General features: G+C 47.2%; 23 non-coding genes across 23 annotated transcripts; all 23 read left to right on the plus strand.

Annotated features, from left to right (window-relative positions):
• Positions 1–393: 393 nt before the first annotated feature.
• Positions 394–512, plus strand: LOC123173070 (5S ribosomal RNA). The gene has a single exon (XR_006485865.1). It is a non-coding gene; the product is annotated as a 5S ribosomal RNA (ribosomal RNA).
• Positions 513–882: 370 nt separating this feature from the next.
• Positions 883–1,001, plus strand: LOC123173054 (5S ribosomal RNA). The gene has a single exon (XR_006485850.1). It is a non-coding gene; the product is annotated as a 5S ribosomal RNA (ribosomal RNA).
• A 372-nt stretch (positions 1,002–1,373) lies between these two features.
• On the plus strand, positions 1,374–1,492 carry LOC123173381 (5S ribosomal RNA). The gene has a single exon (XR_006486158.1). It is a non-coding gene; the product is annotated as a 5S ribosomal RNA (ribosomal RNA).
• Positions 1,493–1,862: 370 nt separating this feature from the next.
• Positions 1,863–1,981, plus strand: LOC123173151 (5S ribosomal RNA). Its single transcript, XR_006485941.1, has one exon. It is a non-coding gene; the product is annotated as a 5S ribosomal RNA (ribosomal RNA).
• A 373-nt stretch (positions 1,982–2,354) lies between these two features.
• Positions 2,355–2,473, plus strand: LOC123173078 (5S ribosomal RNA). Its single transcript, XR_006485873.1, has one exon. It is a non-coding gene; the product is annotated as a 5S ribosomal RNA (ribosomal RNA).
• Positions 2,474–2,843: 370 nt separating this feature from the next.
• Positions 2,844–2,962, plus strand: LOC123173153 (5S ribosomal RNA). The gene has a single exon (XR_006485943.1). It is a non-coding gene; the product is annotated as a 5S ribosomal RNA (ribosomal RNA).
• A 372-nt stretch (positions 2,963–3,334) lies between these two features.
• Positions 3,335–3,453, plus strand: LOC123173222 (5S ribosomal RNA). The gene has a single exon (XR_006486008.1). It is a non-coding gene; the product is annotated as a 5S ribosomal RNA (ribosomal RNA).
• Positions 3,454–3,823: 370 nt separating this feature from the next.
• Positions 3,824–3,942, plus strand: LOC123173342 (5S ribosomal RNA). Its single transcript, XR_006486122.1, has one exon. It is a non-coding gene; the product is annotated as a 5S ribosomal RNA (ribosomal RNA).
• A 371-nt stretch (positions 3,943–4,313) lies between these two features.
• On the plus strand, positions 4,314–4,432 carry LOC123173071 (5S ribosomal RNA). Its single transcript, XR_006485866.1, has one exon. It is a non-coding gene; the product is annotated as a 5S ribosomal RNA (ribosomal RNA).
• A 370-nt stretch (positions 4,433–4,802) lies between these two features.
• Positions 4,803–4,921, plus strand: LOC123173114 (5S ribosomal RNA). Its single transcript, XR_006485907.1, has one exon. It is a non-coding gene; the product is annotated as a 5S ribosomal RNA (ribosomal RNA).
• Positions 4,922–5,294: 373 nt separating this feature from the next.
• Positions 5,295–5,413, plus strand: LOC123173055 (5S ribosomal RNA). Its single transcript, XR_006485851.1, has one exon. It is a non-coding gene; the product is annotated as a 5S ribosomal RNA (ribosomal RNA).
• Positions 5,414–5,784: 371 nt separating this feature from the next.
• Positions 5,785–5,903, plus strand: LOC123173050 (5S ribosomal RNA). Its single transcript, XR_006485846.1, has one exon. It is a non-coding gene; the product is annotated as a 5S ribosomal RNA (ribosomal RNA).
• Positions 5,904–6,273: 370 nt separating this feature from the next.
• On the plus strand, positions 6,274–6,392 carry LOC123173057 (5S ribosomal RNA). Its single transcript, XR_006485853.1, has one exon. It is a non-coding gene; the product is annotated as a 5S ribosomal RNA (ribosomal RNA).
• Positions 6,393–6,764: 372 nt separating this feature from the next.
• On the plus strand, positions 6,765–6,883 carry LOC123173234 (5S ribosomal RNA). Its single transcript, XR_006486019.1, has one exon. It is a non-coding gene; the product is annotated as a 5S ribosomal RNA (ribosomal RNA).
• Positions 6,884–7,253: 370 nt separating this feature from the next.
• Positions 7,254–7,372, plus strand: LOC123173195 (5S ribosomal RNA). Its single transcript, XR_006485983.1, has one exon. It is a non-coding gene; the product is annotated as a 5S ribosomal RNA (ribosomal RNA).
• Positions 7,373–7,744: 372 nt separating this feature from the next.
• On the plus strand, positions 7,745–7,863 carry LOC123173306 (5S ribosomal RNA). Its single transcript, XR_006486087.1, has one exon. It is a non-coding gene; the product is annotated as a 5S ribosomal RNA (ribosomal RNA).
• Positions 7,864–8,234: 371 nt separating this feature from the next.
• On the plus strand, positions 8,235–8,353 carry LOC123173156 (5S ribosomal RNA). Its single transcript, XR_006485946.1, has one exon. It is a non-coding gene; the product is annotated as a 5S ribosomal RNA (ribosomal RNA).
• A 370-nt stretch (positions 8,354–8,723) lies between these two features.
• LOC123173116 (5S ribosomal RNA) lies at positions 8,724–8,842 on the plus strand. The gene has a single exon (XR_006485909.1). It is a non-coding gene; the product is annotated as a 5S ribosomal RNA (ribosomal RNA).
• A 373-nt stretch (positions 8,843–9,215) lies between these two features.
• LOC123173133 (5S ribosomal RNA) lies at positions 9,216–9,334 on the plus strand. The gene has a single exon (XR_006485925.1). It is a non-coding gene; the product is annotated as a 5S ribosomal RNA (ribosomal RNA).
• Positions 9,335–9,707: 373 nt separating this feature from the next.
• LOC123173358 (5S ribosomal RNA) lies at positions 9,708–9,826 on the plus strand. The gene has a single exon (XR_006486137.1). It is a non-coding gene; the product is annotated as a 5S ribosomal RNA (ribosomal RNA).
• Positions 9,827–10,196: 370 nt separating this feature from the next.
• LOC123173353 (5S ribosomal RNA) lies at positions 10,197–10,315 on the plus strand. The gene has a single exon (XR_006486132.1). It is a non-coding gene; the product is annotated as a 5S ribosomal RNA (ribosomal RNA).
• A 370-nt stretch (positions 10,316–10,685) lies between these two features.
• On the plus strand, positions 10,686–10,804 carry LOC123173036 (5S ribosomal RNA). Its single transcript, XR_006485833.1, has one exon. It is a non-coding gene; the product is annotated as a 5S ribosomal RNA (ribosomal RNA).
• Positions 10,805–11,176: 372 nt separating this feature from the next.
• LOC123173383 (5S ribosomal RNA) lies at positions 11,177–11,295 on the plus strand. Its single transcript, XR_006486160.1, has one exon. It is a non-coding gene; the product is annotated as a 5S ribosomal RNA (ribosomal RNA).
• The last annotated feature ends 161 nt before the right edge of the window (positions 11,296–11,456 follow it).

The raw sequence follows: 11,456 nt of genomic DNA on the forward strand, positions 1-11,456 counted from the left end.
GAAAATCCTCGTGTTGCATTCCCTTTCTAATTATTTTTTGCGCCTCGTGACAAACATATCGCATGTGCGCGATATATATTAACCCCGTTATATTATTTTTGACATTTGCGATATGTTTTAGCTCGCTGCTCATTGGTCACGCGTCTAGAGGCGGATTTGTGGCGCGAGGAGCGCGTTCTGAAAGGGGTAAAAAAATACGTGTTGCTGCGGTATAGAGGGAGGGGTGGAAACCGTGGTAAACTCGTCTCCGTGTTTGAGGGGGGGGAGTAAGTAGTATATATAGGGCATTATCCATTATTAGGCAACGGTTGTAATGGTAGTAAGAATGACAATCATCTTTGCAGTGGACCTGGGAGTGGCAAGCATAAGGGACGAAGGCGGGGGTAACATGTCGGATGCGATCATACCAGCACTAAAGCACCGGATCCCATCAGAACTCCGTAGTTAATCGTGCTTGGGCGAGAGTAGTACTAGGATGGGTGACCTCCTGGGAAGTCCTCGTGTTGCATTCCCTTTTTAATTATTTTTTGCGGCTCGTGACAAACATATCGCATGTGCGCGATATATATTAACCCCGTTATATTATTTTTGACATTTGCGATATGTTTTAGCTCGCTGCTCATTGGTCACGCGTCTAGAGGCGGCTTTGTGGCGCGAGGAGCGCGTTCTGAAAGGGGTAAAAAAATACGTGTTGCTGCGGTATAGAGGGAGGGGTGGAAACCGTGGTAAACTCGTCTCTGTGTTTGAGGGGGGGAGTAAGTAGTATATATAGGGCATTATCCATTATTAGGCAACGGTTGTAATGGTAGTAAGAATGACAATCATCTTTGCAGTGGACCTGGGAGTGGCAAGCATAAGGGACGAAGGCGGGGGTAACATGTCGGATGCGATCATACCAGCACTAAAGCACCGGATCCCATCAGAACTCCGAAGTTAAGCGTGCTTGGGCGAGAGTAGTACTAGGATGGGTGACCTCCTGGAAAATCCTCGTGTTGCATTCCCTTTCTAATTATTTTTTGCGCCTCGTGCCAAACATATCGCATGTGCGCGATATATATTAACCCCGTTATATTATTTTTGACATTTGCGATATGTTTTAGCTCGCTGCTCATTGGTCACGCGTCTAGAGGCGGATTTGTGGCGCGAGGAGCGCGTTCTGAAAGGGGTAAAAAAATACGTGTTGCTACGGTATAGAGGGAGGGGTGGAAACCGTGGTAAACTCGTCTCCGTGTTTGAGGGGGGGGGAGTAAGTAGTATATATAGGGCATTATCCATTATTAGGCAACGGTTGTAATGGTAGTAAGAATGACAATCATCTTTGCAGTGGACCTGGGAGTGGCAAGCATAAGGGACGAAGGCGGGGGTAACATGTCGGATGCGATCATACCAGCACTAAAGCACCGGATCCCATCAGAACTCCGAAGTTAAGCGTGCTTGGGCGAGAGTAGTACTAGGATGGGTGACCTCCTGGGAAGTCCTCGTGTTGCATTCCCTTTTTAATTATTTTTTGCGGCTCGTGACAAACATATCGCATGTGCGCGATATATATTAACCCCGTTATATTATTTTTGACATTTGCGATATGTTTTAGCTCGCTGCTCATTGGTCACGCGTCTAGAGGCGGCTTTGTGGCGCGAGGAGCGCGTTCTGAAAGGGGTAAAAAAATACGTGTTGCTGCGGTATAGAGGGAGGGGTGGAAACCGTGGTAAACTCGTCTCTGTGTTTGAGGGGGGGAGTAAGTAGTATATATAGGGCATTATCCATTATTAGGCAACGGTTGTAATGGTAGTAAGAATGACAATCATCTTTGCAGTGGACCTGGGAGTGGCAAGCATAAGGGACGAAGGCGGGGGTAACATGTCGGATGCGATCATACCAGCACTAAAGCACCGGATCCCATCAGAACTCCGAAGTTAAGCATGCTTGGGCGAGAGTAGTACTAGGATGGGTGACCTCCTGGAAAATCCTCGTGTTGCATTCCCTTTCTAATTATTTTTTGCGCCTCGTGACAAACATATCGCATGTGCGCGATATATATTAACCCCGTTATATTATTTTTGACATTTGCGATATGTTTTAGCTCGCTGCTCATTGGTCACGCGTCTAGAGGCGGATTTGTGGCGCGAGGAGCGCGTTCTGAAAGGGGTAAAAAAATACGTGTTGCTGCGGTATAGAGGGAGGGGTGGAAACCGTGGTAAACTCGTCTCCGTGTTTGAGGGGGGGGGGAGTAAGTAGTATATATAGGGCATTATCCATTATTAGGCAACGGTTGTAATGGTAGTAAGAATGACAATCATCTTTGCAGTGGACCTAGGAGTGGCAAGCATAAGGGACGAAGGCGGGGGTAACATGTCGGATGCGATCATACCAGCACTAAAGCATCGGATCCCATCAGAACTCCGTAGTTAAGCGTGCTTGGGCGAGAGTAGTACTAGGATGGGTGACCTCCTGGGAAGTCCTCGTGTTGCATTCCCTTTTTAATTATTTTTTGCGGCTCGTGACAAACATATCGCATGTGCGCGATATATATTAACCCCGTTATATTATTTTTGACATTTGCGATATGTTTTAGCTCGCTGCTCATTGGTCACGCGTCTAGAGGCGGCATTGTGGCGCGAGGAGCGCGTTCTGAAAGGGGTAAAAAAATACGTGTTGCTGCGGTATAGAGGGAGGGGTGGAAACCATGGTAAACTCGTCTCTGTGTTTGAGGGGGGGAGTAAGTAGTATATATAGGGCATTATCCATTATTAGGCAACGGTTGTAATGGTAGTAAGAATGACAATCATCTTTGCAGTGGACCTGGGAGTGGCAAGCATAAGGGACGAAGGCGGGGGTAACATGTCGGATGCGATCATACCAGCACTAAAGCACCGGATCCCATCAGAACTCCGAAGTTAAGCATGCTTGGGCGAGAGTAGTACTAGGATGGGTGACCTCCTGGAAAATCCTCGTGTTGCATTCCCTTTCTAATTATTTTTTGCGCCTCGTGACAAACATATCGCATGTGCGCGATATATATTAAGCCCGTTATATTATTTTTGACATTTGCGATATGTTTTAGCTCGCTGCTCATTGGTCACGCGTCTAGAGGCGGATTTGTGGCGCGAGGAGCGCGTTCTGAAAGGGGTAAAAAAATACGTGTTGCTGCGGTATAGAGGGAGGGGTGGAAACCGTGGTAAACTCGTCTCCGTGTTTGAGGGGGGGGGAGTAAGTAGTATATATAGGGCATTATCCATTATTAGGCAACGGTTGTAATGGTAGTAAGAATGACAATCATCTTTGCAGTGGACCTGGGAGTGGCAAGCATAAGGGACGAAGGCGGGGGTAACATGTCGGATGCGATCATACCAGCACTAAAGCACCGGATCCCATCAGAACTCCGTAGTTAAGCGTGCTTGGGCGAGAGTAGTACTAGGATGGGTGACCTCCTGGGAAGTCCTCGTGTTGCATTCCCTTTTTAATTATTTTTTGCGGCTCGTGACAAACATATCGCATGTGCGCGATATATATTAACCCCGTTATATTATTTTTGACATTTGCGAGATGTTTTAGCTCGCTGCTCATTGGTCACGCGTCTAGAGGCGGCTTTGTGGCGCGAGGAGCGCGTTCTGAAAGGGGTAAAAAAATACGTGTTGCTGCGGTATAGAGGGAGGGGTGGAAACCGTGGTAAACTCGTCTATGTGCTTGAGGGGGGGAGTAAGTAGTATATATAGGGCATTATCCATTATTAGGCAACGGTTGTAATGGTAGTAAGAATGACAATCATCTTTGAAGTGGACCTGGGAGTGGCAAGCATAAGGGACGAAGGCGGGGGTAACATGTCGGATGCGATCATACCAGCACTAAAGCACCGTATCCCATCAGAACTCCGAAGTTAAGCATGCTTGGGCGAGAGTAGTACTAGGATGGGTGACCTCCTTGAAAATCCTCGTGTTGCATTCCCTTTCTAATTATTTTTTGCGCCTCGTGACAAACATATCGCATGTGCGCGATATATATTAACCCCGTTATATTATTTTTGACATTTGCGATATGTTTTAGCTCGCTGCTCATTGGTCACGCGTCTAGAGGCGGATTTGTGGCGCGAGGAGCGCGTTCTGAAAGGGGTAAAAAAATACGTGTTGCTGCGGTATAGAGGGAGGGGTGGAAACCGTGGTAAACTCGTCTCCGTGTTTGAGGGGGGGGAGTAAGTAGTATATATAGGGCATTATCCATTATTAGGCAACGGTTGTAATGGTAGTAAGAATGACAATCATCTTTGCAGTGGACCTGGGAGTGGCAAGCATAAGGGACGAAGGCGGGGGTAACATGTCGGATGCGATCATACCAGCACTAAAGCACCGGATCCCATCAGAACTCCGTAGTTAATCGTGCTTGGGCGAGAGTAGTACTAGGATGGGTGACCTCCTGGGAAGTCCTCGTGTTGCATTCCCTTTTTAATTATTTTTTGCGGCTCGTGACAAACATATCGCATGTGCGCGATATATATTAACCCCGTTATATTATTTTTGACATTTGCGATATGTTTTAGCTCGCTGCTCATTGGTCACGCGTCTAGAGGCGGCTTTGTGGCGCGAGGAGCGCGTTCTGAAAGGGGTAAAAAAATACGTGTTGCTGCGGTATAGAGGGAGGGGTGGAAACCGTGGTAAACTCGTCTCTGTGTTTGAGGGGGGGAGTAAGTAGTATATATAGGGCATTATCCATTATTAGGCAACGGTTGTAATGGTAGTAAGAATGACAATCATCTTTGCAGTGGACCTGGGAGTGGCAAGCATAAGGGACGAAGGCGGGGGTAACATGTCGGATGCGATCATACCAGCACTAAAGCACCGGATCCCATCAAAACTCCGTAGTTAAGCGTGCTTGGGCGAGAGTAGTACTAGGATGGGTGACCTCCTGGGAAGTCCTCGTGTTGCATTCCCTTTTTAATTATTTTTTGCGGCTCGTGACAAACATATCGCATGTGCGCGATATATATTAACCCCGTTATATTATTTTTGACATTTGCGATATGTTTTAGCTCGCTGCTCATTGGTCACGCGTCTAGAGGCGGTTTTGTGGCGTGAGGAGCGCGTTCTGAAAGGGGTAAAAAAATACTTGTTGCTGCGGTATAGAGGGAGGGGTGGAAACCGTGGTAAACTCGTCTCCGTGTTTGAGGGGGGGGGGAGTAAGTAGTATATATAGGGCATTATCCATTATTAGGCAACGGTTGTAATGGTTGTAAGAATGACAATCATCTTTGCAGTGGACCTGGGAGTGGCAAGCATAAGGGACGAAGGCGGGGGTAACATGTCGGATGCGATCATACCAGCACTAAAGCACCGGATCCCATCAGAACTCCGAAGTTAAGCGTGCTTGGGCGAGAGTAGTACTAGGATGGGTGACCTCCTGGAAAATCCTCGTGTTGCATTCCCTTTCTAATTATTTTTTGCGCCTCGTGCCAAACATATCGCATGTGCGCGATATATATTAACCCCGTTATATTATTTTTGACATTTGCGATATGTTTTAGCTCGCTGCTCATTGGTCACGCGTCTAGAGGCGGATTTGTGGCGCGAGGAGCGCGTTCTGAAAGGGGTAAAAAAATACGTGTTGCTGCGGTATAGAGGGAGGGGTGGAAACCGTGGTAAACTCGTCTCCGTGTTTGAGGGGGGGGAGTAAGTAGTATATATAGGGCATTATCCATTATTAGGCAACGGTTGTAATGGTAGTAAGAATGACAATCATCTTTGCAGTGGACCTGGGAGTGGCAAGCATAAGGGACGAAGGCGGGGGTAACATGTCGGATGCGATCACACCAGCACTAAAGCACCGGATCCCATCAGAACTCCGTAGTTAAGCGTGCTTGGGCGAGAGTAGTACTAGGATGGGTGACCTCCTGGGAAGTCCTCGTGTTGCATTCCCTTTTTAATTATTTTTTGCGGCTCGTGACAAACAAATCGCATGTGCGCGATATATATTAACCCCGTTATATTATTTTTGACATTTGCGATATGTTTTAGCTCGCTGCTCATTGGTCACGCGTCTAGAGGCGGCTTTGTGGCGCGAGGAGCGCGTTCTGAAAGGGGTAAAAAAATACGTGTTGCTGCGGTATAGAGGGAGGGGTGGAAACCGTGGTAAACTCGTCTCTGTGTTTGAGGGGGGGAGTAAGTAGTATATATAGGGCATTATCCATTATTAGGCAACGGTTGTAATGGTAGTAAGAATGACAATCATCTTTGCAGTGGACCTGGGAGTGGCAAGCATAAGGGACGAAGGCGGGGGTAACATGTCGGATGCGATCATACCAGCACTAAAGCACCGGATCCCATCAGAACTCCGAAGTTAAGCGTGCTTGGGCGAGAGTAGTACTAGGATGGGTGACCTCCTGGAAAATCCTCGTGTTGCATTCCCTTTCTAATTATTTTTTGCGCCTCGTGCCAAACATATCGCATGTGCGCGATATATATTAACCCCGTTATATTATTTTTGACATTTGCGATATGTTTTAGCTCGCTGCTCATTGGTCACGCGTCTAGAGGCGGATTTGTGGCGCGAGGAGCGCGTTCTGAAAGGGTAAAAAAATACGTGTTGCTGCGGTATAGAGGGAGGGGTGGAAACCGTGGTAAACTCGTCTCCGTGTTTGAGGGGGGGGGGAGTAAGTAGAATATATAGGGCATTATCCATTATTAGGCAACGGTTGTAATGGTAGTAAGAATGACAATCATCTTTGCAGTGGACCTGGGAGTGGCAAGCATAAGGGACGAAGGCGGGGGTAACATGTCGGATGCGATCATACCAGCACTAAAGCACCGGATCCCATCAGAACTCCGTAGTTAAGCGTGCTTGGGCGAGAGTAGTACTAGGATGGGTGACCTCCTGGGAAGTCCTCGTGTTGCATTCCCTTTTCAATTATTTTTTGCGGCTCGTGAAAAACATATCGCATGTGCGCGATATATATTAACCCCGTTATATTATTTTTTACATTTGCGATATGTTTTAGCTCGCTGCTCATTGGTCACGCGTCTAGAGGCGGCTTTTTGGCGCGAGGAGCGCGTTCTGAAAGGGGTAAAAAAATACGTGTTGCTGCGGTATAGAGGGAGGGGTGGAAACCGTGGTAAACTCGTCTCTGTGTTTGAGGGGGGGAGTAAGTAGTATATATAGGGCATTATCCATTATTAGGCAACAGTTGTAATGGTAGTAAGAATGACAATCATCTTTGCAGTGGACCTGGGAGTGGCAAGCATAAGGGACGAAGGCGGGGGTAACATGTCGGATGCGATCATACCAGCACTAAAGCACCGGATCCCATCAAAACTTCGTAGTTAAGCGTGCTTGGGCGAGAGTAGTACTAGGATGGGTGACCTCCTGGGAAGTCCTCGTGTTGCATTCCCTTTTTAATTATTTTTTGCGGCTCGTGACAAACATATCGCATGTGCGCGATATATATTAACCCCGTTATATTATTTTTGACATTTGCGATATGTTTTAGCTCGCTGCTCATTTTTCACGCGTCTAGAGGCGGTTTTGTGGCGTGAGGAGCGCGTTCTGAAAGGGGTAAAAAAATACTTGTTGCTGCGGTATAGAGGGAGGGGTGGAAACCGTGGTAAACTCGTCTCCGTGTTTGAGGGGGGGGGAGTAAGTAGTATATATAGGGCATTATCCATTATTAGGCAACGGTTGTAATGGTAGTAAGAATGACAATCATCTTTGCAGTGGACGTGGGAGTGGCAAGCATAAGGGACGAAGGCGGGGGTAACATGTCGGATGCGATCATACCAGCACTAAATGACCGGATCCCATCAGAACACCGAAGTTAAGCGTGCTTGGGCGAGAGTTGTACTAGGATGGGTGACCTCCTGGGAAGTCCTCGTGTTGCATTCCCTTTTTAATTATTTTTTGCGCCTCGTGCCAAACATATCGCATGTGCGCGATATATATTAACCCCGTTATATTATTTTTGACATTTGCGATATGTTTTAGCTCGCTGCTCATTGGTCACGCGTCTAGAGGCGGATTTGTGGCGCGTGGAGCGCGTTCTGAAAGGGGTAAAAAAATACGTGTTGCTGCGGTATAGAGGGAGGGGTGGAAACCGTGGTAAACTCGTCTCCGTGTTTGAGGGGGGGGAGTAAGTAGAATATATAGGGCATTATCCATTATTAGGCAACGGTTGTAATGGTAGTAAGAATGACAATCATCTTTGCAGTGGACCTGGGAGTGGCAAGCATAAGGGACGAAGGCGGGGGTAACATGTCGGATGCGATCATACCTGCACTAAAGCACCGGATCCCATCAGAACTCCGTAGTTAAGCGTGCTTGGGCGAGAGTAGTACTAGGATGGGTGACCTCCTGGGAAGTCCTCTTGTTGCATTCCCTTTTCAATTATTTTTTGCGGCTCGTGACAAACATATCGCATGTGCGCGATATATATTAACCCCGTTATATTATTTTTGACATTTGCGATATGTTTTAGCTCGCTGCTCATTGGTCACGCGTCTAGAGGCGGCTTTGTGGCGCGAGGAGCGCGTTCTGAAAGGGGTAAAAAAATACGTGTTGCTGCGGTATAGAGGGAGGGGTGGAAACCGTGGTAAACTCGTCTCTGTGTTTGAGGGGGGGAGTAAGTAGTATATATAGGGCATTATCCATTATTAGGCAACAGTTGTAATGGTAGTAAGAATGACAATCATCTTTGCAGTGGACCTGGGAGTGGCAAGCATAAGGGACGAAGGCGGGGGTAACATGTCGGATGCGATCATACCAGCACTAAAGCACCGGATCCCATCAAAACTCCGTAGTTAAGCGTGCTTGGGCGAGAGTAGTACTAGGATGGGTGACCTCCTGGGAAGTCCTCGTGTTGCATTCCCTTTTTAATTATTTTTTGCGGCTCGTGACAAACATATCGCATGTGCGCGATATATATTAACCCCGTTATATTATTTTTGACATTTGCGATATGTTTTAGCTCGCTGCTCATTGGTCACGCGTCTAGAGGCGGTTTTGTGGCGTGAGGAGCGCGTTCTGAAAGGGGTAAAAAAATACTTGTTGCTGCGGTATAGAGGGAGGGGTGGAAACCGTGGTAAACTCGTCTCCGTGTTTGAGGGGGGGGGGAGTAAGTAGTATATATAGGGCATTATCCATTATTAGGCAACGGTTGTAATGGTAGTAAGAATGACAATCATCTTTGCAGTGGACGTGGGAGTGGCAAGCATAAGGGACGAAGGCGGGGGTAACATGTCGGATGCGATCATACCAGCACTAAATGACCGGATCCCATCAGAACTCCGAAGTTAAGCGTGCTTGGGCGAGAGTAGTACTAGGATGGGTGACCTCCTGGGAAGTCCTCGTGTTGCATTCCCTTTTTAATTATTTTTTGCGCCTCGTGACAAACATATCGCATGTGCGCGATATATATTAACCCCGTTATATTATTTTTGACATTTGCGATATGTTTTAGCTCGCTGCTCATTGGTCACGCGTCTAGAGGCGGCTTTGTGGCGCGAGGAGCACGTTCTGAAAGGGGTAAAAAAATACGTGTTGCTGCGGTATAGAGGGAGGGGTGGAAACCGTGGTAAACTCGTCTCCGTGTTTGAGGGGGGGTGGATTAAGTAGTATATATAGGGCATTATCCATTATTAGGCAACGGTTGTCATGGTAGTAAGAATGACAATCATCTTTGCAGTGGACCTGGGAGTGGCAAGCATAAGGGACGAAGGCGGGGGTAACATGTTGGATGCGATCATAGAAGCACTAAAGCACCGGATCCCAACAGAACTCCGAAGTTAAGCGTGCTTGGGTGAGAGTAGTACTAGGATGGGTGACCTCGTGGGAAGTCCTCGTGTTGCATTCCCTTTTTAATTATTTTTTGCGCCTCGTGACAAACATATCGCATGTGTGCGATATATATTAAACCCGTTATATTATTTTTGACATTTGCGATATGTTTTAGCTCGCTGCTCATTGGTCACGCGTCTAGAGGCGGCTTTGTGGAGCGAGGAGCGCGTTCTGAAAGGGGTAAAAAAATACGTGTTGCTGCGGTATAGAGGGAGGGGTGGAAACCGTGGTAAACTCGTCTCCGTGTTTGAGGGGGGGAGTAAGTAGTATATATAGGGCATTATTCATTATTAGGCAACGGTTGTAATGGTAGTAAGAATGACAATCATCTTTGCAGTGGACCTGGGAGTGGCAAGCATAAGGGACGAAGGCGGGGGTAACATATCGGATGCGATCATACCATCCCTAAAGCACCGGATCCCATAAGAACTCCGAAGTTAAGCGTGCTTGGGCGAGAGTAGCACTAGGATGGGTGACCTCCTGGGAATTCCTCGTGTTGCATTCCCTTTTTAATTATTTTTTGCGCCTCGTGACAAACATATCGCATGTGCGCGATATATATTAACCCCGTTATATTATTTTTGACATTTGCGATATGTTTTAGCTCGCTGCTCATTGGTCACGCGTCTAGAGGCGGCTTTGTGGCGCGAGGAGCGCGTTCTGAAAGGGGTAAAAAAATACGTGTTGCTGCGGTGTCGAGGGAGGGGTGGAAACCGTGGTAAACTCGTCTCCGTGTTTGAGGGGGGGAGTAAATAGTATATATAGGGCATTATCCATTATTAGGCAACGGTTGTAATGGTAGTAAGAATGACAATCATCTTTGCAGTGGACCTGGGAGTGGCAAGTATAAGGGACGAAGGCGAGGGTAACATGTCGGATGCGATCATACCAGCACTAAAGCACCGGATCCCATCAGAACTCCGAAGTTAAGCGTGCTTGGGCGAGAGTAGTATTAGGATGGGTGACCTCATGGGAAGTCCTCGTGTTGCATTCCGTTTTTAATTATTTTTTCTGCCTCGTGATAAACATATCGCATGTGCGCGATATATATTAATCCCGTTATATTATTTTTGACATTTGCGATATGTTTTAGCTCGCTACTCATTGGTCACGCATCTAGAGGCGGTTTTGTGGCGTGAGGAGCGCGTTCTGAAAGGGGTAAAAAAATACTTGTTGCTGTGGTATAGAGGGAGGGGTGGAAACCGTGGTAAACTCGTCTCCGTGTTTGAGGGGGTGGGAGTAAGTAGTATATATAGGGCATTATCCATTATTAGGCAACGGTTGTAATGGTAGTAAGAATGACAATCATCTTTGTAGTGGACCTGGGAGTGGCAAGCATAAGGGACGAAGGCGGGGGTAACATATCGGATGCGATCGTACCATCCCTAAAGCACCGGATCCCATAAGAACCCCGAAGTTAAGCGTGCTTGGGCGAGAGTAGTACTAGGATGGGTGACCTTCTGGGAAGTCCTCGTGTTGCATTCCCTTTTTAATTATTTTTTGTGCCTCGTGACAAACATATCGCATGTGCGCGATATATATTAACCCCGTTATATTATTTTTGACATTTGCGATATGTTTTAGCTCGCTGCTCATTGATCACGCGTCTAGAGGCGGCTTTGTGGCGCGAGGAGCGCGTTCTGAAA

The sequence above is a fragment of the Triticum aestivum genome, unplaced genomic scaffold (assembly GCF_018294505.1).
Source record: "Triticum aestivum cultivar Chinese Spring unplaced genomic scaffold, IWGSC CS RefSeq v2.1 scaffold54592, whole genome shotgun sequence".
Classification (NCBI taxonomy): Eukaryota; Viridiplantae; Streptophyta; class Magnoliopsida; order Poales; family Poaceae; genus Triticum; species Triticum aestivum.